Here is a 25,642-nt window from a genome sequence, read left to right on the forward strand (position 1 = left end):
TCTGGGAGCATTTTGATGAAATGGGTCATAGAGCATTGTGATGAAAGGGGTCATGGATCATTGGGATTACAGGGATAATGGAGCATTGTTATGACAAGTGCCATGGAACATTGTGATGACAAGAGCATGGGCCATTGTGATGACAGGTATCATGGGACATTGTGAAGACAGGGGCATGGAGCATTGTGATGACAAGGGCCGTGGAGCATTGTGATGACAGGCGACATGGGGCATTGTGATGACAGGGGGCATGGAGCATTGTGGTGAATGTTGTCATGCAGCATTGTGATGAAAAGCACCAAAGAGCATTGTGATGACAAGTGCCAGGGAGCATTGTGATGACAAGGGAATGGAGCATTGTGATGAAATGACGTCTAGAGCATTTTGATGACAGGGGTCATGGGGAATTGTGATGACAGGTGTCATAGAGCATTGTTATAACAATTGCCATTTTGATGACAGGGATCATGGGACATGGTGATGACAGGGGTCACAGAGCATTGTGATGACAAAGGCCATGGAGCATTGTGATTAAAGGGGTCATGGATCACTGCGATGACAGTGGTCGATGAGCATTGTGATGATAGGGGCAAGGAGCATTGTGATGACAATGGTCATGGAGCATTGTGATGAAAGGCATCATGGTGCAGTGTGATGACAAGGGTCCTGAAGCATTGTGATGATACAAGTATGGAGAATTGTGATGACAAGAGTTCTGGAGCATTTCATGATAACAGCATGGAGCATTGTGATTACAGGGGGAATGAAGCATTTTGATGAAAAGTGCATGGAGCATTGTGATGAAAAGGGTTATGGATCATTGTGTTTACAGGGATTATGGAGCATTGTGATGACAAGGGTCATCAAGTATTGTGATGACAGAGGTCATGGAGCATTGTGATGACATTGGCCATGGAGCATTGTGATTACAGGGGTCATGGAGCACTGTGCTGAAAGGGGTCATGGGGCATTTTGATTACAAAGGCCATGGAGCATTGTGATGACAAGAGTCCTGGAGCATTGTGATGACATTTTCATGGAGCATTGTGATGACATGAGCATGGAGAATTGTGATGACAAGAGTTCTGGAGCATTCTGATGAAAACGGCATGGAGCATTGTGATGACAAGGGCCACAGAGAATTGTTATGAAAATGGTACTGGAGCACTGAGATGAAAGGCGACATGGACCATTGTGATTACAGGGATCATGGAAAACTGTGATGACAGGGGTCATGGAGTATGGTGAAGACAAGTGCCATGAGGTATTGTGATGAAAGGGGTCATGGAGCATTGAGATAAAAGGGGTAATGGGACATTGGGATGACAAGGGCCATGGAGCATTTTGGTGAAAGTGGTCAAGGGTCATTGCGATGACAGTGGTGATGGGTCATTGTGATGATGGGGGCATGGAGCATTGTGATGAAAGTGGTCATGGATCATTGTGAATAAAAGCACCATGGAGCATTGTGATGATAATGGTCATGGACCATTGTGACGAATGGGGTCATGGAGCATTGTGATGAAAATCTCTATGGAGCATTGTGATGTCAAGGGACATGGAGCATTGTGATTAAATGAGTTATGGAGCGCTGTGATGAAAGTGGTCATGGAGCATTGTGATTAAAAGCGCCATGGAGCATTGTGAAGACAAGAGTCCTGGAGCATTGTGATGACAGGGGCATGGAGAATTGTGTTGACAAGAGCTCTGGAGCATTGTGATGACAAGTGCATGGAGCATTGTGATTAGAGGATTCACTGATCATTGTGAGACAGTGGTCGATGAGCATTCTGATGTTAGACGCATGGATCATTGTGATGACAATGGTCATGTAGCATTGTGATGACAAGGGAATGGAGCATTGTATTGAAATGATTACTAGAGCATTTTGATGAAAAGGCCATGGTGAATTGTGATTACAGGGGCCATGGAGCATTGTGATGACAACTGCATTCAGCATTGTGATGAAAAGGGAAGTGAAGCATTGTGATGAAATGTGTACTGGAGCATTGTGAGGAAAGGTGTCATGGATCATTGTGATTACAGCGATCATAGAGCATTGTGATGACAGGTGTCACGGAGCATTGTGATGAAAGGGGTTATGGATCATTGTGATGACAAGGGTCATGGAGCATTGTGATGAAAGTGGTCATGGATCATTGTGAATAACAGCGCTATGGATCATTGTGATGACAAGGGCATGTAGCATTGTGATGACAAGTGGAATGGAGCATTGTGATGAAAGAGGTATTGGACCATTGTTAGGAAAGGGGTCATGGATAATTGTAATGACAGGGGTCATGGAGCATTGTGATGAAAGTGGCCATGGAGCTTTGTGATGAAAGGGGTCATGGAGCATTGTGATGAAAGTAGTCATGCAGCACTGTTTTAAAAAGCGCTATTGAGCATTGTGATAACAAGGGACGTGGAGCATGGTGATCTAATGGGTTATGGAGTGTTGTGATGAAACTGGTCATGGAGCATTGTGATGAAATGGGACATGGATCATTGCGATGACAGGGGTTATGGAGCATTGTGAAGATAGGGCCATGCAGCTTTGTGATGACAATGGTCGTGAAACATTGTGATGAAAGTGGTCATGGAGCATTTTGAATAACAGCACTAGGGAGCATTGTGATGACAAGGGCATGGAGCATTGTGATGACAAATGGAATGGAGCACTGTGATGAAAGAGGTGTTGGAGCATTGTGAGGAAAGGGGTCATGGAGCATTGTGATTACAGGGGTCATGGAGCATTGTGATGACACAGGCATGGAGCACTGGGATGATAAGTGCATGGATCATTGTGATTAAAAGGGCCATGGAACATTTGATGACAAGGGCATGGACCATTGTGATGACCAGGGGCATGGAGCATTGTGATGAAAGTAGTACTGGAGCACTGTGATGAAAGGGGTCATGGATCATTGTGATTACAGGGATTATTGAACATTGTGATGACAATGGTCATGGAGCATTGTGATGACAAGAGTCATGGGGCATTGTGATGAAAGGGGGTCATGGATCATTGTGATGACAAGGGCCATGGAGCATTGTGATGACAGTGGTCATAGAGCATTGTGAGGACAAGGGAATGGAGCACTGTAATTACATGAGTTCTGGAGTATTTTGGTGAAAAGGGCATGGAGAATTGTGATTACAGGGGCCATCGAGCATTGTGAGGAGAACTGCACTGAGCATTGTGATGACAAGGGACGTGGAGCATTGTGAGGAAAGGTGTCATGGATCATTGTGTTTACAGCGATCATGGAGCATTGTGATGACAGGGGTCATGGAGCATTGTGATGAGTGGTGTCATGGAGCATTGTGATGAAACGGTCATGGAGCACTGTGATTGCAGGGGCCATGGAACATTGTGATTACAAAAGATATGGAACATTGTGATGACAGGTGTCATGGAGCATTGTGATGAAAGGGGTCATGGATCATTGCGATGGCAGGAGTCATGGAGCTTTGTGATGATAGGGACATGGCGAATTGTGATGACAATGGTCATGAAGCATTGTGATGAAAGTGGTCATGGAGCATTGTGAATAACAGCACTATGGAGAATTGTGATGACATGGGCCGTGGACCATTGTGATCAAATTGATTATGGAGTGTTGTAATGAAAGTGGTCATGGAACATTGTGATGAAAGTGGCACTGGAGCATTGTGATGAAAAGCGTGATGGAACATTGTGATAACAAGGGCCATGGAGCATTGTGATGACACTGGTCATGGAGTATTGTGATGACAACTGAATGGAGCATTGTGATGACATGTGGTCTGGAGCATTTTGATGACAAGACTATGGAGAATTGTGATTACAGGGGCCATGGAGCATTGTGATGACAGCTGCATTGAACATTTTGATGACAAGGGGTGTGGAGCATTGTGATAAAAGGCGTACTGGAGCATAGTGAAGAAAGGTGTCATGGATCATTGTGATTACAGCGATCATGGAGCATTGTGATGACAGTGGTCATGGAGCATTGTGATGATAAGGGCCATGGATCATTGTGGTTACAGTGGTCATGGGGCATTGTGACGAGTTGGGGTCATGGAGCATTGTGAAGAAATGGATCATGTAGCATTGTGATGACAAGCCACGTGGAGCATTGTGATGAAAGGCGTACTGGAGCACTGTGATGAAATGGGACAGGTGGCATTGTGATGGCAAATTCCATGGAGCATTGTGATGTAAGAGGTTATGGAGCACTGTGACGTAATTTGTAAAAGAGCATTGCAATGAAAATCATCAAGGAACTTTGTGATGACACGGGACATAGAGAATTGTGATGACAAAGGCCATAGACTATTGTGATGACAGGGATCATGGTGCATTGTTTTGAGAGGGTCAAGGAGCATTGTGATGAAAATATTCATTGAACATTGTGATGAAAAGCGCCATGGAGCATTGTGATGAGAAGAGTCCTGGAACATTGTGATGACATTTTCATGGAGCATTGTGATGACATGGGCATGGAGAATTGCAATGACAAGAGTTCTGGAGCATTGTGATGAGAAGGGCATGGAGCATTTGCATTACAGGGGCCATGGAGTACGTGATGACAAAGGCAAGGACCATTCTGACAACAAGGGGCATGTAGCATTATGATGAAAGTGGTACTGCAGCATTGTGATGAAAGGGGTCATGGATCATTGTGATTACAGGGATCATGGAGCATTGTGATGACAAGGGTCAGGGATCATTGTGAAGACAGGGGTCGTGGAGCTTTGTGATGACAAGGGCCATGGAGCATTGTGATGACAGGGGTCATGGGGCATTGTGATGACATGGGGCATGGAGCATTGTGATGAATGTGGTCATGGAGCATTGTGATGAAAAACGCCATGGAGCATTGTGATGACAACTGGTATGGAGCATTGTGATGACAGGGATCATCGGGCATTGTGATGACAGGGGTCATGGAGCACTGTGATTATAGGGGCCATGGAGCATTGTGATGACAAGCGCCATGGAGCATTTGATGACAGGGGGCATTGGGCATTTTGATGAAAGTGGTCATGGAGCACTGTGATTACAGGTACCATGGAGCATTGTGATGGCAAGTGTATTCAGCATTATGATGACAGGGGTCATGGAGCATTGTGATGAAAAGAGTCATGGATCATTGCGATGACAGGGGTTATGGAGCATTGTGATGAAAATTGGCATGGAGCATTGTGATGAAAGGCGTCCTGGAGCATTGTGAGGAAAGGTGTCATGGATCATTGTGAGTACAGCGATCATGGAGCATTGTGATGACAGGGGTCATGGAACGTTTTGATGACAAGTCATTGGAGCATTTTGATTACAAGGGTCATGGAGCATCGTGATGAAAGTGGTCATGGAGCATTGTGATGTAAGTGGTCTTGGAGCATTGTGATGAACGTGGTCATGGAGCATTGTGAGTAAAGGGATCATGGAGTATTGTGATGACAGGGGTCATAGAGCATTGTGATGAGAAGTGTCCTGCAGCATTGTGATGAGAAGTGCCCTGGAGCATTGTGATGAGAAGTGCCATGGAGCATTGTGATGACAGGTGGCTTTGGGCATTGTGATGAAAATTGTCCTTGAGCATTGTGATGAAAGTGGTCATGGATCATTGGGAGTACAGGGATCATGGAGCATTGTGATGACAGGGGGCATGGAACATTGAGATAAAACGGATCATTGGTCATTGTGATGACAAGGGCCATGGCGCATTGTGATTAAAGGGATCATGTGGCATTGTGATGACAACTGGCATGGAGCATTGTGATGAAAGGCATCCTGGAGCATTGTGAGGAAAGGTGTCATGGATCATTGTGATTACAACGATCATGGAGCATTGTGATGACAGGGTTCATGGAGCTCTGTGATGACAAGTCCATGGAGAATTTTGATTACAGGGGTCTTGGGACATTGTGATGAGTGGGGTCATGGAGCACTGTGATGAAAATGGTCATGCAGCACTGTGATTACAGGGCCTATGGAGCATTGTAATGAAAGGGGTTATGGATCATTGTGATGACAGGGGTCATGGAGCATTGTGATGATAAAGCCATGGAGAACTGTGATGAGAATGGTCATGAAGCACTGTGATTAAAGTGGTCATGGAGCATTGTGTTTAAAGGGATCATGGGGTATTGTGATGAGAGGGGTACTGGAGCATTGTGAGTAAACGGGCCATTGAGCATTGTGATGACAAGTACATGGAGCGTTGTGATGACATGGGCCATGGAGCATTTGATGACAAGGTCATGGACAGTTGTGATGACACGGGGCATGGAGCATTGTGCTAAAAGGCGTCCTGGAGCATTGTGAGTAAAGGTGTCATGGATCACTGTGATTACAGCGATCATGGAGCATTGTGATGACAGGGGTCACGGGGCATTGTGATAAATGTGGTCATGGAGCATTGTGATTAATGTGGTCATGGGGCATTGTGATGACATGGCTCATGGAGCATTTTGATTACTGTGGAGCATTCAGCACATTGGTCCATGACCCCTTTCATCAGAATGCTCAATGGCTCTTGTCATCACAATAACCCATGGCCCCTTTCATCACAATGCTCCATGATCCTTGTAATCACAATGATCCATGACCCGTTTCATCACAATGCCCTATGACCCCTTTAATCAAAATGCTCCATGGCCCTTGTCATCACAATGCTCCAAGATCATTGTCATCACAATTCTCCATGCCCTTTTCATTTCAGTGCCCCATGGCCCCTGTAATCACAGAGCTCCAGGACTCCTTTCATCACAATGTCCATGACCCTTTTCATCACAATGCTCCATGACCCCTCTCACCACAATGCTCCATGCCCCATCTCATCAAAATATTCCATGCACCCTTTCAACACAATGCTCCATGGCCACTCTAATCACAATGCTCCAAGACCCCTATAATCACAATGCTCCATGCCACTTGTCATCACAATGGTCCATGCCCCTTGTCATCACAATGCTCCATTACCCTTGTGATCACAATGCTCCATGCCCTTGTCATCACAATCCTTCTTGACCCCTGTCATCCCAATGCTCCATGGTGCTTGTCATCACAATGATCCAGAGCCTTAGTGCCTGAGTTGGGAGTAGTATCATTGCCTCAGTAAGGGACAGTGTCAGAGCATGAGTTGGGAGTAGTATCAGGGCCTTAGTGAGGGACAGTGTCAGGGACTGAGTTAGGAGTAGTCTCAGGGCTTTAGTTAGGGAGAGTGTCAGTGCCTGAATTAGGAGTAGTGTCAGGGCCTAAGTTACGGTCAGTGTCAGGGCAAGAGTTAGGAGTAGTATCAGGGCCTTAGTTAGGGACAGTGTCAGTGCCTGTGTTTGCAGTAGTGTCAGGGCATTAGTAAGGGACAGTGTCAGTGCCTGAGTTGTGAATAATTTCAGGGCCTTAGATAGGGACAGTGTCAGTGCCTGAGTTGGGATTAGAGTCAGTGTCTTTGTTAGTGACAACGTCAGGTCGTGAGTTAGGAGTAATCTCAGGACCTTAGTTATGGGCAGTGTCAGTGACTGTGATAGGAATAGTGTCAGGGTTTGGGTTAGGAGTAGTGTGAGAGTGGTAGTTAGGGACAGTGTCATGGCCTGACTTGTGAGTAGTGTCAGGGACATAGTTAGTGACAATTTCAGTGCCAGATTTGGGAGTAATGTCAGGGCCGTAGATCTGGACAGTGTCAGTCCCTGAGTTGGGAGTAGTGTCAGGGACTAGTTAGGGACAGTGTCAGTGCCTATGTAGGGAGTAGTCTCACTGCCTTATTTAGTGAAAGTGTCAGTGCCTGTGTTGGTAGTTGTGTCAGGGCCTTAAAAGGGACAGTTTCAGTGCCTGTGTTGGGAGTAGTGTCAGAGCCTTTGTAAGGGACAGCGCCAGTGCCTGAGTTCGGTGTAGTGCCAGGACCATAGGTAGGGACAGTGTCAGTGCCTGAGTTGTGATTAGTGTCAGGGTCTTTATTATGGACAGTGTCAGGGCCTGAGTTATGAGTAGTATCAAGGCCTTAATTTGGAAGAGTGTCAGTGTCTCATTGGGAGCAGTGTCAGACCCTTAGTTAGGGACACCGTCAGTGCCTGATTTGGGAGTAGTGCCAGGGCCTAAGTTACAGACAGTGGTAGGGCCTGAGTTAGGAGTAGTCTGAGAGCGGTAGTTAGGAACAGTGTCAGGGTCTGAGTTGTGAGTAGTTTCAGGGCCTTAGTTAGCGGAAGTGTCAGTGCCGGTGTTGGGAGTAATGTCAGGGCCTTAGTTAGGGACAGTGTCAGTGCCTGAGATGGCCGTAGTGTTAGGGCTTAGATAGGGACAGTGTCTGTGCCTGACTTGAGAATAGGGTCAGGGCCTTAGGTAGTGACAATATCAGTTCCTGAGTGGGAAGTAGTGTCAGGGCCTTAGGGACAGTGTCAGTGGCTGAGATGGGAGTAGTGTCAGAATCTTAGTTAGGGAGAGTGTCAGTGCCTGAGTTGGGAATAGTGTCAGGGCCTTAGTTAGGGACAGTGTTAGGGCCTGAGGTAGAAATAGTCTCAGGGCCTTAGTTAAGGAGTGGGTTAGTGCCTAATTAAGGAGTAGTGTCAGGGCCTACGTTAGGGACAGTGTCAGTGCCTGAGTTAGGAGTAGTGTGAGGGCCTTAGTTAGGGACAGTGTCAGTGCCTGGATTGGGAGTAGTGCAGAGCCTTAGTTAGGGACAATGTCAGTGCCGGGATAGGGAGTAGTGTCAGGGCCTTAGTTAGGGACAGTGTTAGTGCCTGAGTTGGTTCTATTGTTGGGGCATTAGTTAGGGACAGTGTCAGTGCCTGAGTTGGGAGTATTGTCAGAGACTTAGTCAGGTACGGCATCAGTGCCTGATTTGGGAGTTTTGTGAGTGCCGGAGTTAGGGACACTCTCAGTGCCTGAGTTTGTGGTAGTGTCAGGGCCTTTGTTAGGGACTGTTTCAGGGCCTGAGTTAAGGGTACTGACAGGTCCTTAGTTAGGGACAGTGTCAGTGCCTGAGTTGGGAGTACTCTCAGGGCGTATTTAGGGACGGTCTCAGTGCCTATTTTGGGAGTAGTATCAGGTCCTTAGTTAGGGACAGTGTCAGGGCCTGAGGTAGAAGTACTCTCAGGGCCTTAGTTATGGAGCATGTCAATGCCTAAATAAGGAGCAGTTTAAGGGCCTATGTTAGGGACAGTGTCAGAGGCTGAGTTAGGAGTAGTATTAAGGCCTTAGTTACGGACAGCATCAGTGCCTGAGTTGGGAGTAGTATCAGGGCCTTACTTAGGGACGGCGTCAGTGCCTGAGTTGGGAGTAGTGTGAGGGCCGTTGTTAGGGAAACTCTCAGTGCCTGACTTAGGAGTAGAGTCAGGGCCTAGTTAGGGACAGTGTCAATGCCTATGTAGGGAGTAGTCTCACTGTCTTATTTAGCAAAAGTGTCAATGCCTGTGTTGGTAGTTGTTTCAGGGCCTTAAAAGGGGCAGTGTCAGTGCTTGAGTTGGGAGTAGCGTCAGGGCCTTATTTAGGGACAGTGTCATTGGCTGAGATGGGATTAGTGTCAGGGTCTTTATTAGGGACAATGTCAGGGCCTGAGTTGGCAGCAGTGTCAGGGCCTTAATTAGGGAGAGTGTCAGTGCCTGTGTTGGGAGTAGTGTCAGAGCCTTTGTTAGGGACAGCACCAGTGCCTGAGTTGGGTGTAGTGTCAGGGCCATAGTTAGGGACAGTGTCAGTGGCTGAGATGGGAGTAGTGTCACGCCCTTAGCTATGAACAGTGTCAGTGTCTGAGTTGGGATTAGTGTCAGGGTCTTTATTATGGACAGTGTCAGGGGCTGATTTAAGAGTAGTGTCAAGGCCTTAATTTGGGAGAGTGTCAGTGTCTCATTGGGAGCAGTGCCCGACCTTCAGTTATGGACACCATCAGTGCCTGAATTGGGATTAGCAGCAGGGACTAAGTTACAGACAGTGTTAAGGCCAGAATTAGGAGTAGTCTCAGGACCTTAGTTAGGAACAGTGTCAGTGACTGTGTTAAGAATAGTGTCAGTGCCTGAGTTAGGGGTAGTCTGAGACCGGTAGTTAGGAACAGTGTCAGGGCCTGAGTTGTGAGTAGTTTCAGGCCCTTAGTTAGGGACAGTGTCAGTGCCTGAGTTGGGAGTACTGTCAGGGCCTTAGTTAGGGAGAGTGTCAGTGTCTGATTTGGGAGTAGTGTCAGGGCCTTAGTTAGAGACAGTCTCAGCGCCTCTGTTGGGAGTAGTGTCAGGGCCTTTGTAAGGAACTATATTAGTGCCTGTGTTCGGAGTAATGTCAGGACATTAGTAAGGGACAGTGTCAGTGCCTCAGTTACAAGTAGTGTCAGGGCCGTAGTTAGGAGTAGCATCAGTGCCTTCGTTAGGTATTGTATCAGCGCCTCAGTTAGGAATACTTTCAGAGCCTTATTTAGGGACCTTTTCAGTGCCTGAGTTAGGAGTAATGTCAGGGCCTTCCTTAGGTATTGTATCAGCGCCTGATTTAGGAATAGTATCTGGGACTTAGTTAGGGATATTGCCAGGGCTTGATTTATGATTAGTGTTAGAGCATGAGTTATGAATAGTGTCAGGGCTTTAGTTAATGACAGTGCCAGTTCTGAGGTATGAGTAGAGTCAGGGCCTATGTTAGGGACTGGGTCTGTGCTGAGATCGGAGTAGTATCAGGGACTTAGTTAGAGACAGTGTCAGGGACTGTGTTACGAGTAGTGTCAATGCCTTAGTTGAGGACAGTGTCAGGGCCTGAGTCCTGACATACTCCTTACTCTCCTCACTAAGGACTTTTGACACTACTGCTAATTCAGGCCCTGATAATGTCCCTAACTAAGACCCTGACACTTTCCCTGGCTAAGGTCGTGAAATTCTAAGTCAGGCCCTGATACTGTCCCTAACAATGGCCCTGGAACTAAACCTAACTTAGGCCTCGACATGGTACCTAACAAAGGCTCGGTTGCTATTCCAAACTAAAGCCCTAAAATTGGTCCTAAATAAGGTCTTGACACTAATCCTAACTCAGGCCCTAACACTGTTCCTAACTAAGGCCCTGACAGTTCACCTAACTCAGGCCCTTATACGATTCCTAACAATGTCTCTGATGCTAGTCCAAACTAAGGCCCTGAAATTGGCCCTAAATAAGGCCTTGACACTAATCCTAACTCAGGCCCTAGCACTGTCCCTAACTAGGTCTCAGACAGTACACCTAAATCAGACCCTGACACTGTCCCTAAGCAAGGCCCTGACACTACTCCTAACTTAGTCCCCTACACTGTACCTAGCAAAGTCTCTGATGCTAGGCCCAACTCAGGCCCTGAAACTCTCTGTAACTAAGGCCCTGCTGCCATCACTATCAAAAGTCCTGACATTATCCTGAGCTAATATCCTGACCTATGTCTTTCCAAGGTCCTGAAACTGTCCCAAAGTAAGCCCTGATGCTGTCCCTAAGTGAAGACCTGAGGCTGTCCCTAACTCAGGCCCTGAAGCTTTCCTTAACTGAAGCCTTGAAGCTGTGATTAACTCAGGCCCTGATCATGTATTTCACGAAGACCTTAATGCTGATTCAGCAAAGATGCAGATGCTGCTCCAAAGTCATGCCCTGACAGTGTGCCCAGCTAAGGGCCTGATGCTAAGCATCACTCAGGCCCTGTCGCTCTCCCTAAGTCAGGTTCAGACACTTTCACTAACTACGGCCCTGACTCTACTCCTAACTCAGTCCCGTACATTGTACCTAACAAAGGCTCTGATGCTAGTCGTAACTCAGGATCTGACACTGTCTCTAACTAAGGGCTGCTGCCATCAATATCTAAAGTCCTGACATTATCCTGAGCTAATATCCTGACCCATGTTTTACCAAGGTCCTAAAACTTTCCCGAAGTAAGCTCTGACGCTGTCCCTAAGTGAGGCCCTGAAGCTTTCCCTACATAACTAAGGCCTTGATGCTGTGACTAACTCAGACCCTGATCATGTCTTTAACTAAGACCCTAAGGCTGATCCAACAGAGGCGCTGATTCTGTTCCTAAGTCATGCCCTGACAGTGTCCTCAGCTAAGGGCCTGACTCTAGGCCTCACTTAGGCCCTGTCGCTCTCCCTAAGTCAGGCTCTGATGCTGTCCCTACCTGAAGCCCTGACACTGGTTCTAAATAAGGATCTGATACTCTCAGTAACTAAGGTTTTGACACTATGCTTAGGTCCTTTCCTGACACTATCCCTAGACCATAACCTGACTCTGTCCCTAGCAAATGTCGTGCCTCTTATGCTAACTACAGCCCTGCTGCTGTCCTTAACTAAGGGCCTAAAATTACTCTCGAGGCTGTGACCCTGTCCGTACCTAAGGCCTCGATGTTCGTCCTAATTCAGGGCCTGACACTGTCCCTAACTAAGGCCCTGCTGCCATCAATATCTAACGTCCTGACACTATCCTGAGCTAATTTCTTGACCCATCTCTTACCAAGGTCCTGAAACTGTCCCTAAGGAAGCCCTGATGCTGTCTCTAAGTGAGGCCTTGAGGCTGTCCCTAACAGAGGCCCTGATAATATCTTTAACATAGCCCCTGAGGTTGATCCTACCGTGGCTCTTATGCTGCTCCTAAGTCATGCCCTGACACTGTCTCTAGCTAAGGCCCTGATGCTAGGCCTCACTCAGACCCTGTCGCTCTCCCTAAGTCAGGCTCTGATGCTGTCCCTACCTGAAGCCCTGACACTGGTTCTAAATAAGGACCTGATACCCTCAGTAATTAAGGTTTTGACACTATGTCTGGGTCATTGCCTGACACTATCCTTAGACCGTAACCTGACACTGTCCCTAGCAAATGTCGTGCCTCTTATGCTAACTAAAGCCCTGCTGCTGTCCTTAACTAAGGGCCTGAAATTAGTCTTGAGGCTGTGACCCTGTCCCTACCTAAGGCCTCGATGTTCGTCCTAAGTCAGGGCCTGAAACTGTCCCTAACTAAGGCCCTGCTGCCGTCAATATCTAAAGTCCTGACACTATCCTGAGCTAATTTCTTGACCCATCTCTTTCCAAGGTACTGAAACTTTCCCTAAGGAAGACCTGATGCTGTCCCTAAGTGAGGCCTTGAGGCTGTCCCTAACAGAGGCCCTGATAATATCTTTAACATAGCCCCTGAGGCTGAACCTACCGTGGATCTTAAATGCTCCTAAGTCATGCCCTGACACTGTCCCTAGCTAAGGCCCTGCTGCCGTCAATACCTGAAGTCCTAACACTATCCTGAGCTAATTTCTTGACCCATCTTTTACCAAGGTCCTGAAACTGTCCCTAAGGAAGCCCTGATGCTGTCCCTAAGTGAAGCCTTGATGCTGTCCCTAACAGAGGCCCTGATAATATCTTTAACATAACCCCTTAGGCTGATCCTACCGTGGCTCTTACGCTGCTCCTAAGTCATGCCCTGACACTGTTCCTAGCTAAGGCCCTGACACTACACCTAACTCAGTCACTGACACTATACCTAACAAAGGCTCTGATGCTAGTCCTAACTTAGGCCCTGACACTGCCTCTAACTAAGGCCCTGCTGCCGTCAATATCTGAACACCTGATATTATCCTGAGCTAATAGCCTGACCCATGTCTTACCAAAGTCTTGAAACTTTCCCAAGGTAAGCCCTGAAGTTGTCCCAAAGTGAGGCCTTGAGGGTGTCCCTAACGGAGGCCCTGATAATATCTTTAACAAAGACCCTAATGCTGATCTTACAGAGGCCTTTATGCTGCTCCTAAGTCATGCCCTGATACTGTCCCTTACTCAGGCACTAAGGATAGGCCTCACTTAGGCCCTGTTGCTGTACCTTAGTTAGGCTCTGATGCTGTCCATACATCAAGCCCTGGCGCTGGTCCTGATTAAGGCGCTAACACTGCTGCTAACTAAGGCCCTAATGCTCTCAATAACTAAGGTCTTCTCGTTATCCCGTGGTCATTTCCTTTCACTATCTCTTGCCTGGAACCTGACTCTGTCCCGAGATAATCTCCTGAATCTTATGCTAATTGAAACCCTAATGTTCTCCCTAACTAAGGTCCTGACTACTCCTAACTAAGGCCATGGCACTGTCTCTAACAAAGTCCCAGAATCTGTCCCTAATATAGGCCCTGCTGCCAGCAATAACTAACGTCCTGACACTCTCCTGAGCTAATATCCTGACCCATTTCTAACCAAGGTCCTGACACTGTCCCTAAGAAAGCCCTGTTGCTGTCTTTAAGTGAAGACCTGAGGCTGTCTGTAACTCAGGCCCTGAAGCTTTCCCTAACTGAGGCCTTGACGCTGTGACTAACTAGGGCTCCGGTCATGTCTTTAACTAAGAACCTAAAGCTGATCCAACAAAGGCACTGATGCTGCTCCTAAGTCATTCCCTGACAGTGTCCCCAGCTAAGGGCCTGACATTAGGCCTCACTCAGTCCCTGTCACTCTCCCTAAGTCAGGCCCTGATGCTGTCCCTACCTGAAGCCTTAACACTGGTTCTGAATAAGGCCCTGATATTCTCAGTAACAGAGGTCTTCACGCTATCCTTAGGTCATTTCCTGACACAATTCCTAGCCTTTTCTCTAACCCTGTCCCGAGCTAATGTCCTACCTCTTATGCTAAATAAAGACGTTATGCTGTGCGTACCTCAGGCACGGAATTTAGTCCAAGGCTGAAAGACTGTCCCAAACTAGGCTCCATGCCCTTATCGACACAATGTTCTGTGACCACTGTCATCACAATGTTCCAAGCCCTTATCATCACAATGATCCATGATGCCTTTCATCACAATGCTCCCTCGTGCTTTTCATCACAATACTCCATGAACCCTTTAATCACAAGGCTTCATGCCCTTGTCATCACAATGCTCCATGGCCCTTGAAATCACAGCACTCTATGAATCCTGTTATCAAAATGATCCATCACTCATTTCATCAAAATGCTCCTTGACACCTGTCATCACAGTGCTCTATGGCCTTTGTCATCACCATGCTCCATGGGCCCTGTAATCACAGTGCTCCAGTACACTTTCCATCACAATGCTCCATTACCCCTGACACCACAATGCCCTGTAAACCCTGTCATCAGAATGATCTGTGACCCCTTTCATCACAATATTCCATGACCCCTGCCATCCCAATGCTCCAAGACACCTGTGATCACAATGCTCCATGGCCCTTGTCATCAAAATGCCCCATGGCACCTTTCATCAAAATGCTCCCTGACCCCTTTCATCACAATACTCCATGACCCCTTTTGTCACAATATTCCATGAGGCCTGTCATACCAATGTTCCAGGACCCCTGTCATAACAATGCCCCATGGCGCTTTTCATCACAATGTTCCATGACCACTGTCATCACAATGGTCCATGTCCCCTTTCATCACAATGCTCCATGGCCCTTGTCATCAAAATGGCCCATGTCCCCTTTCATCACAATGCTCCCTAACACATTTCATCACAATGCTACATAACCATTGTCATCATAAGGCTCCATGACCCTTCTAATCAAGATGATCCATGATCCCTTTCATCACAATGCTCCTTGATCATTGTCATCACATTGCTCTATGTCCTTACCATCACAATGCTCCATGGCCCCTGTAATCACCGTTCTCCATAACCCCTTTTATCACAATGATCTATGACACTTGCCATCACAGTGCTACAGGACCCGTGACATCACAATGCTCCATGGCCCTTGTCACCACAATGCTCCATGACACTTTCATCACGATGCTCCATGTCCCTTGTCATCACAATGATCCATGGCACTTGTCATAACAATGCGCCATGATCCCTGTTATCACAATGCTCCATGACCACATTCTTCACAATACTCCATGACCCCTTTCATAACATTGCTCGAAGGCCCTGGTCATCACAATGCTCCATGGTGCTTTTCTTCACAATCCTCCATTATCCTTGTAATCACAATGATCCATGACCCCTTTCATCACAATGCCTCATGACCCCTTTCATCACAATGCTGCAGGACCACTTTCATCACAATGCTCCATAAACACTGACTTCACAATGATCCATGACCCAATTCATCACAATGTTCCACGCCCTTGTCATCACAATTCCCCATGGCCCCTTTCATCACAATGGTACCCGAGCCCTTTCATCACAATGATCTGTGACCGCTGTCATCACAATGATCCATTGGCTTTTTCATCACAGCGTTCCTTGGCTCTTGTCGTAACAATGCTCCATGATACCTGTCATCACAATGATCGATGATTCCTTTCATCACAATTCTCCATTTCTCCTTTCATCACAATGATCCATGGCGCTTGTCAAAACAATGCTCCTTGATCCCTGTAATCACAATGATCCATGACCCCTTTCATCACAATGCTCTATTACTCCATTAATCGCAATGATCCATGGCGAATGTCATCATAGTGCTCCATAACCCTTGTCATCACAATGCTCCAGGCCATTGTCATCACAATGTTTCATGACCCCTTTCAACATACAGCTCCATGAGGCCTGTAATCACAATGCTCCATGACCACTTTCATCACAATGCTCCATGACCACTTTAATCACAACGCTCCATGACCACTTTCATCACAATGCCCCATGAACCCTGTAATCACAATGCTCCATGGACTTTGTCATCACAATTCTCCATGACCCCTGTGATCCCAATTCTCCATGGTCCTTGTCATCACAATGCTCCATTACCCTTGTCATCACAATGCTCCATGCCCTTGTCATCACAATTCTCCATGACCCTTGTCATCACAATGATCAGGCCTTAGTGCCTGAGTTTGGAGTAGTATCATTGCCTCAGTTATGGACAGTGTCAGTGTCTGACTTGGGTGTATTATCAGGGACATAGTTAGGGACATTGTCAGAGCCTGAGTTGGGAGTAGTATCAGGGTCTTAGTTAGGGAGAGTGTCAGTGCCTGAATTAGGAGTAGTGTCAGGGCCTAAATTACAGACAGTGTAAGGGCATGAGTTAGGCGCAGTCTCAGGGCCTTAGTTAGGGACAATGTCAGTGTCTGTGTTGGCAGTAGTGTCAGGGTACTAGTAAGGGACAGTGTCAGACCCTGAGTTGTGAAGAGTTTCAGGGCCTTAGATAGGGAAAGTGTCAGTGCCTGAGTTGGGATTAGTGACAGGGTCTTTCTTAGGGACCATGTCAGGGCGTGAGTTATTAGTAATTTCAAGGCCTTAGTTAGGGACACTGTCAGTGACTGTGTTAGGAATAGGGTCAGGGCCTGCGTTAGGAATAGTGTGAGAGCGGTAGTTAGGGACAGTGTCAGATCCTGATTTGTGACTAGTGTCAGGGGTATAGTTAACGACAGTTTCAGTGCCTGATTTGGGAGTAATGTCAGCGCCTTAGTTCTGGACAGTGTCATTGCCTATGTATGGAGTAGTTTCACTGCCTTATTTAGTGAAAGTGTCACTGCCTGTGTTGGTAGTTGTGTCAGGGCCTTAGTAAGGGACAGTGTCAGTGCCTGAGTTGGGAGTAGAGTCAGGACCTTAGTTAGGGACAGTGCCAGTGACTGAGATAGGAATAGTGACAGGGCTTTAGTTGGAGTAGTGTGAGAGCAGTAGTTAGGGACAGTGTCAGTGCCTGAGTCGGGAGTAGTGCCAGGTCCTTGTTAGGGACAATGTCAGTGCCTGAGTTGGGAGTAGTGTCAGGGTCTTAGTTATAGACAGTGTCAGTGCCTGAGTTAGGAATAGTGTAAGGGCCTTTCTTAGTTATCGTGTCAGGGCCTGAGTAGGGAGTAGTGTCACGGCCTTAGTTAGGGACAAAGTCAGGGCCTGAGTAAAGAGTATGCTCAGGGCGTTAGTTAGGGACAGTGTCAGTGACTGTGTTAGGAATAGTTTTAGGGCCTGATTTAGGAGTAGTGTGAGAGCAGTATTTAGGAATAGTGTCAGGGCCTGTGTTGTGAGTAGTGTAAGGGCCTAAGGTAGAGACAGTGTCAGTGCCTGAGTTGGGAGTAATGTCAGGGCCTTAGTTAGGCACAGTGTCGGTGCCTGAGGTGGGAGTAGTATCAGGGCCTAGTTACGGACAGTGTCAGTGCCTATGTTGGGAGTATTTTCACTGACTTAGTTAGGGACAGTGTCAGTGCCTGATTTGGGAGTAGAATCAGTGACTTAGTTAGGGACAGTGTCAGGGCCTGAATTGGGAGTAGTCTCTGGACCTTAGTTAGGAACAGTGTCAGTGACTGATATGGGAGTAGTGTCAGGGTCTTAGTTAAGGACAGTGTCAGGGCGTGAGTTAAGTATTGTGTCAAAGCCTTAGTTACGGAGAATGTCAGTTCTTGAGTTAAGAGTAGTGTAAGGGCCTTAGTTAGGGACAGTGGCAGTGCCTGAGTTGTGAGACGTGTTATGGCCTTAGTTAAGGACAGAGTCAGTGCTTGAGTTGGGAGTAATGCCAGGGCCTAAGTCACGGACAGTGTCAGGGCCTGAGTTAGGAGTAGTCTCAGGGCCTTAGTTAGGGACAGTGTCAGTGACGGTGTTAGGAAGAGTGTCAGGGCCTGAGTTAGGAGTAGTCTGAGACCGGTAGTTAGGAACAGTGTCAGGGCCTGAGTTGTGAGTAGTTTCAGGGCCTTAGTTAGCGAAAGTGTCAGTGCCGGAGTTGGGAGTAATGTCAGTGCCTTAGTTAGGGACAGTGTCAGTGTCTGAGTTGGGAGTAGTATCAGGGCCTAGTTAGGGATAGTGTCAGTGCCTTAATTTGCAGTAGTGTCAGGGTATTAGTAAGGGACAGTGTTAGTGCATGAGTTGAGAATAGGGTCAGGGCCTTAGGTAGGGAGAATGTCAGTGCCTGAGTTGGAAGTAATGTCAGGGCCTTAGGGACAGTGTCACTGGCTGCAATGGGAGTAGTGCCAGGGTCCTTGTTAGGGACAGTGTCAGTGCATGAGTTAAGAGTAGTGTCAAGGCCTTATCTGGGGAGAGTGTCAGTGCCTAAGTAAGGAGTAGTGTCAGGGCCTAAGTTAGGGACAGTGTCAGAGCCTGAGATAGGAGTTGTGTGAGGGCCTTATGTAGGGACAGTGTCAGTGCATAAGTTGGTTCTATTTTCTGGGCCTTAGTTAGATACAGTGTCTGTGATTGAGTTGGGAGTAGTGTTTTGGCCTTAGTTAGGGACAGCATCAGTGCCTGAGTTAGGAGTAGTGTCAGTGCCTTGTTAGAGACAGTGTCAGTGCCTATGTTGGGAGTAGTGTCAGGGCCTTAGTTAGGGACAGTTTCAGCGCATGGGTTGGAGTAGTCTCAGGGCCTTAGTTAGGGAGAGTGTCAGTGACTGAGTTAGGAGTAGTGTCAGGGCCTAAGTTATGGACAGTGTCGGTGCCTGAGTTAGGAGTAGTGTGAGGGCCTTTCTTAGATATCGTATCAGGGCCTGAGTTAGGAGTAGTGTCAGTGCCTTGGGTAGGGACAGCGTCATTGCCTGAGTTGGGAGTAGAGTCAGTACCTGAGTTGGGATGAGTGTCAGGGTGTTTATTATGGACAGTGTCATTGCCTGAGTTGGGAGCAGTGTCACGGACTTAGTTAGGGATATCGTCACTGCCGGAGTTGGGCATAGTGTCAGAGCCTTATTTAGGGACAGCTTCAGTGTCTGAGTTGGGAGTAGTGTGAGGGCCTGAGATAGGAGTATTCTCAGGGCCTTTGTTAGGGACCTTGTCAGTGACTGTGTTAGGAATAGTGTTAGGGCCTGATTTAGGAGTAGTGTGAGAGCAGTATTTAGGGACAGCCTCAGGGCCTGTGTTGTGAGTAGTGTAAGGGCCTAAGTTAGTGACAGTGTCAGTGCCTGAGTTGGGAGTAATTTCTGGGCCTTAGTTAGGGACAGCGTAAGTGCCTGAGGTAGGAGAAGTATCAGGGTTTAGTTACGGACAGTGTCAGTGCCTATAATGGGATTGTTTTCACTGCCTTAGTTACGGACAGTGTCAGTGCCTGAGGTGGGAGTAGTGTCAGGGCATTAGTAAGGGACAGTGTCACTGCCGGAGTTGGGAGTAGTGTCAGGGCCTTAGTTAGAGACAGTGTCAGTGCCTCAGTTGCCCGTAGTGTCAGGGCATTAGTAAGGGACAGTGTTAGTGCCTGAGTGGAGAATAGTGTCAGGGCCTTAGTTAGGGACAATGTCAGTGCCTGAGTTGAAAGTAGTGTCAGGGCCTAGTTAGGGACAGTGTCAGAGCTTGAGTGGCAGTACTGTCAGGACATTAGTAAGGGACAGTGTGAGTGCCTGAGTTGGGAAGAGAGTCAGAGCTTTAGTTAGGGACAGCATCATTGTCTGAGTTGGTTCTATTCTCTGGGCCTTAGTTAGGGACAGTGTCAGTGCCTTATTTGGGAGTAGTGTTATGGCCTTAGTTAGGGACAGTGTCAATGCCTGTGTTGTGAGTAGTGTCAGAGCCTTACTTAGGGATAGCGTCATTGCCTGAGTTGGGAGTAGTGTCAGGGCCTTAGTTAGGGACCATGTCAGGTCCTGAGGTAGAAGTAGTCTCAGGGCCTTAGTTCGGGAGCGTGCCAGTGCCTAAGTAAGGAGTAGTGTCAGGGCCTAAGTTAGGGACAGTGTCAGAGCCTGAGTTAGGAGTAGTGTGAGGGCCTTAGTTAGGGAGAGTGTCAGTGCCTGGGTTGGGAGTAGGGTCAGAGCCTTAGTTAGGATCAGTTTCAGTGCCTGAGTTGGTTCTATTGTCTGGGCATTAGTTAGGGAAATTGTCAGTGCCTGAGTTTAGAGTAGTGTTATGGCCTTAGTTAGGGACAGCGTCAGTGCCTGAGTTGGTAGTAGTGTCAGAGCCTTAGTTAAGGACAACTTCAGTACCTTATTTGGGAGTAGTGTCAGGGCCTTATTTAAGGATGACATCAGTGCCTGAGTTGGGAGTAGTGTGCGGGCCGTAGTTAGGGACACTGTCAGTGCCTGAGTTGGGAGTAGAGTCAGGATATTAGAAAGGGACAGTGTCAGTGCCTGAGTTTGGAGTAGTGTCAGGGCTGTAGTTAGGGACAATGTCAGTGGCTTAGTTGGGAGTAGTGTCAGGGCCTTAGTTATGGACAGTGTCAGTGACTGTGTTAGGAATAGTGTTAGGGCCTGATTTAAGAGTAGTGTGAGTGCAGTATTTAGGGGCAGTGTCAGGGCCTGTGTTGTGAGTAGTGTAAGGGCCTAAGATAGAGACAGTGTCAGTGCTTGAGTTGGGAGTAATATCTGGGCCTTAGTTAGGGACAGTATCAGTGCCTGAGGTGGGAGGAGTGTCAGGGCATTAGTAAGGGACACTGACATTGCCTGAGTTGGGAGTAGTTTCAGTCCCTTAATTAGTGACAGTGTCAGTGCTTGAGTTGGGAGTAGCGTCAGGGCCTTAGTTAGGGACAGTGTCAGTGCCTGAGTTTGGAGTAGTGCCACTCCCTTAGTTAGGGACAGCGCCAGTGCCTGAGCTGGGAGTAGTATCAGTGCCTTAGTTAGGGACATTGTCAGGGCCTGAATTGGGAGTAGTTTCTGGGCCTTAGTTAGGAACAGAGTCAGTGACTTATTTGGGAGTAGTGTCAGGGTCTTCGTTAAGTAAAGTGTCAGGGCATGAGTTAAGTACTGTGTCAAAGCCTTAGTTACAGAAAGTGTCAGTTCTTGTGTTAAGAGTAGTGTAATGGCCTTAGTTAGTGACAGTTACAGTGCCTGAGTTAGGAGTGGAGTCACGACCTTATTTAGGTTAGTGCCATTGCCTGGGTTAGGAGTAGTGTCAGGGCCTTAGTTAGGGTCAGTGTCAGTGCCTCAGTTGGGAATCGTGTCAGGGCATTAATTAGGGAGATTGTCAGCGCCTGAGTTGGGAGTAGTGTCAGAACCTTAGTTAGGGACAGTGCCAGTGCCTGAGTTTGGAGTAGTGCCACTCCCTTAGTTAGGGACAGCGCCAGTGCCTGAGTTGTGAGTAGTGTCAGGGCCATAGTTAGGGACGGTGTCAGTAGCTGAGATGGTGGTAGTGTCAGGGCCTTAGTTACGGACAGTGTCAGTGCCTAAATTGTGATTACTGTCAGGGTCTTTATTATGGAGAGTGTCAGGGCCTGAGTTAAGAGTAGTGGCAAGGCCTTAATTTGGGAGAGTGTCAGTGTCTCAGTTGGGAGTACTGTAAGACCGTTAGTTAGGGACAGCATCAGTGTCTGAGTTGGGAGTAATGCCAGAGCCTAAGTTATGGACAGTGTCAGGGCCTGAGTTAGGAGTAGTCTCAGGGCCTTAGTTAGGGACAGTGTCAGGGACTGTGTTAGGAGCATTGTGATGACAGGGGTCAGGGTGCATTGTGATGACAGGGTGCATTGGGCATTGTGATGACAGGGGGCATGGAGCACTGTGATGAAATTTGTCCTGGAGCATTGTGATGAAAAGCATCATGGAGCATTGTGATGACAAGATCCATGGTACACTGTGCTTACAGGGATCATGGAGCATTTTGATGATAGGGGCCTTGGAGCATTGTGGTGACACGCGTCATGGGGCATTGTAATGACAGTGGTCATGGTGCATTGTGATGAATGTTGTAATGGATCATTGTGATGACAAGTTTCCTAGTACCTTGTGATGACATGGTTCATGGAGCATTGGGATGACAAGGGATCATCGAGCAATGTGATTACAGTGGCCTTGGAGCATTGTTAATACATAGGCCATGGATTATTGTGATTACAGTGGTCATGGAGCATTGTGAGGAATGTGGTCATGGATCATTGTGATGACAAGTGTCCTGTAACCTTCTCATGACATGTTTCATGGAGCATTGTGATGACAAGGGCCATGGCGAATTGTGATGACAGGTGTTATGGGGGATTGTGATGACAGAGGTCATCTGGCATTGTAATGAAAGGTATCCAGGAGCACTGTGATGACAGGTGCCATGGAGCATTGTGATGAAAAAGACCATGGAGCATTGTGATGAAAAGTGTCATGGAGCACTGTGATGACAAGGGCATGGAGAATTGTGATGACAAGGGTCATCAAGAATTGTGATGACAGTGGCCATGGAGCATTGTGATGATAAGTGCCATGGCCAATCGTGATGACAGGTTTCATGGGGCATTGTGATGACAGTGGTCATATACAATTGTGATGAAAGGGGTAATGGATCATTGCGATGACAGGGGTGATGGAGCATAGTGATGATAAAGCCATGGAGCATTTTGATGACAAGAGCAATGGAGCATTGTGATGAAAGGGGTCATGGAGCATTGTGTTGATAGGGGTCAAGGAGCATTGTGATGAAAGTGGTCATGTATCATTGCGATGACAGGTGTCATGGAGCATTGTCAGGATAAGGGCATGGAGCATTGTAATGACGGGGGCATGGCACATTGTGATCAAATGGGGCATGAAGCATTGGGAAGACAGGGCTCATGGAGCATTGTGATAACAAGGGTCATGAATCATTGTGATGAAAGGGGTCATGCAACATTGTCATGAAAAGGGCATGGAGACTTGTGATGACAATGGTCATGGTGTATTTTGTTGAATGGGGTCATGTAGCTTTGTAATGAAAGTGGTATTGGGGCATTGTGATGAAATTGGTCATGGATCATAGTGATTACAGAGTTCATTGAGGATTGTGATGACAAGGGTCATGGAGCATTGTGAGGATAAGGGATTGGAGCATTGTGATGACAAGAGTAATGGAGCATTGTGAAGACAGGGGTCATGGAGCATTGTGATGAAAAGGGCCATGGAGCATTTTGATGTCAGTGGACATGGAGCATTGTGATGAAAGGGGTCATGAGTCATTGTGTTGAAAGGGGTCATGGATCATTGTGATTACAAGGATAATGGAGGATTTTGAAGAAAAGCGCCATGGAGCATTTTGGTGACAAGGGCATTGGAGCATTGTGATGAAAGGGGTCATGGAGCATTGTGATGAATGTGGTCAAGGAGGATTGTGATGACAGGGATCATTGCGCATTGTTACGACAAGCGCCATGGATCATTGTGATGACAAGGACCATGGAACATGATGGTGACAAGTGTCATGGGGCATTGTGATGAAAGTGTCATGGAGCATTGTGGTGACAGGGGCTTTGGAGCATTGTGATGACAGGGGGCATGGAACAATGTAATGAAAGGGGGCATGGAGCATTGTGATTACAGGGGACAAGGAACATTGTGATGACATGGGCAGGGAACATTTTGATGAGAGGGGTCATGGAACATTCTGATGACAAGAATTCTGGAGCATTGTGATGAAAAGGTCATGGAGCATTGTGATTACAGGGGATATGGAGCATTGTGATGATATGAGCAGGGACATTGTCAAGAGAGGGTTCATGGAGAATTGTGATTACAAGTGTCATGGAACATTTTGCTGACAGGGATCATGGAACTTTATTATGAGAGTGGCCTTGTAGCATTGTGATGACTGGTGTCATGGGGCATTGTCATGAGAGTGGACATGGAGCATTGTGATGACAGGCGTCATGGGGCATTGTGATGACAAGGGTCATGGAGCATTGTGATGAAAGGTATCATGGAGCAATGTGATTACAGGGGACATGGAGCATTGTGAATACATACGCCATGGAGCATTTTGATGACAGGGGTCATTGAGCAGTGTGAAGAATGTGGTCATGGATCATTTTAATGATAAGTGTCCTGGAACATTGTGATGGCACGGTTCATGGAGCATTGTGATGACAAGGGCTATGGCGAATTGTGAAGAGAGGTGTCATGGGGCATTCTGATGACTGTGGTCTTCTAAAATTGTGACGATAGGTATCATGGGGCACTGTGATGACAAGAGCCATGGAGCATTGTGATGGCAAAGGCTATGAACGTTGTGATGACAACAGTTCTGGAGCATTGTGATGACAAGGGCATGGAGTATTGTGATTACAAGGTTCATGGAGCTTTGTGATGACAACGGCATGGAGTATTGTGAGGAGAGGGGTCATGTTACATTGTGATGAAAAGGGTCCTGGAGCATTGTGGTGACAGCGGTCACGGAGAATTGTGATGAGAGGGGTCATGCAGCATTGAGATGTCAAGGGTCATGGAGCATTTTGATAACAGGGATCATGGATCATTGTGATGGCAAGGTTCATGAAGCATTGTGATGACAAGGGCATGGAGCATTGTGATGACAGGGTTCTTGGAGCATTGTGTTTACACGGGCATAGAGCATTGGGAGGAGAAGAGATCAGGAGCATTGTGATGACAAGTGCATGGAGCATTTTGATTACAGGGGCCAAGGAGCATTGTGCTGAAAAGGTCATGGTGCATTGTGATGACAAGTGGCATGGAGCATTGTGATGAAAGGCGTACTGGAACATTGTGAGGAAAGGGGTCATGGATCATAGTGATGATAAGGGTCATGGAGCTATGTGATGACAGGTGCCATGGAGCATTGTGATGACAGGGTTCATGAGGCATTGTGATGACAAGGGTTAAGGGGCATTGTGATGAGAGGGATCAGGGAGTTATGTGATGACAGGGGACATGGAATATTTGATGACAGTGTTCATGGAGCATTGTGATGACAGGGGTTAAGGGACATTGTGATGACAGGCGGCATTGGGCATTGTGATGACAGGGGGCATAGAGCACTGTGAAGAAATGTTTTGGGGCATTGTGATGAAAAGCACCAAGGAGCCTAGTGATGACAAGAGCAATGGAGATTTGTGATGAAAAGGACCATGCAGAATTTAGATGACATGGGTAATGGAGCATTGTGATGTCACTGTCATGGAACATTGTGATGAAAAGAATTCTGGAGCATTGTGATGAAAAGGACATGGAGCATTGTGATTACA

At 47.2% G+C, this 25,642-nt stretch overlaps 1 long non-coding RNA gene across 1 annotated transcript; it reads left to right on the top strand.

Annotated features, from left to right (window-relative positions):
* Window positions 1-2,861: 2,861 nt before the first annotated feature.
* Window positions 2,862-25,642, top strand: LOC309653891. The gene is made up of 3 exons (XR_014259596.1): window positions 2,862-3,064; window positions 24,034-24,084; window positions 25,596-25,642. It is a non-coding gene; the product is annotated as an uncharacterized lncRNA (long non-coding RNA).

Source organism: Balaenoptera physalus (genome assembly GCF_965194825.1).
Source record: "Balaenoptera physalus genome assembly, contig: HAP1_SCAFFOLD_1422, whole genome shotgun sequence".
In the NCBI taxonomy this organism is placed as follows: domain Eukaryota; kingdom Metazoa; phylum Chordata; class Mammalia; order Artiodactyla; family Balaenopteridae; genus Balaenoptera; species Balaenoptera physalus.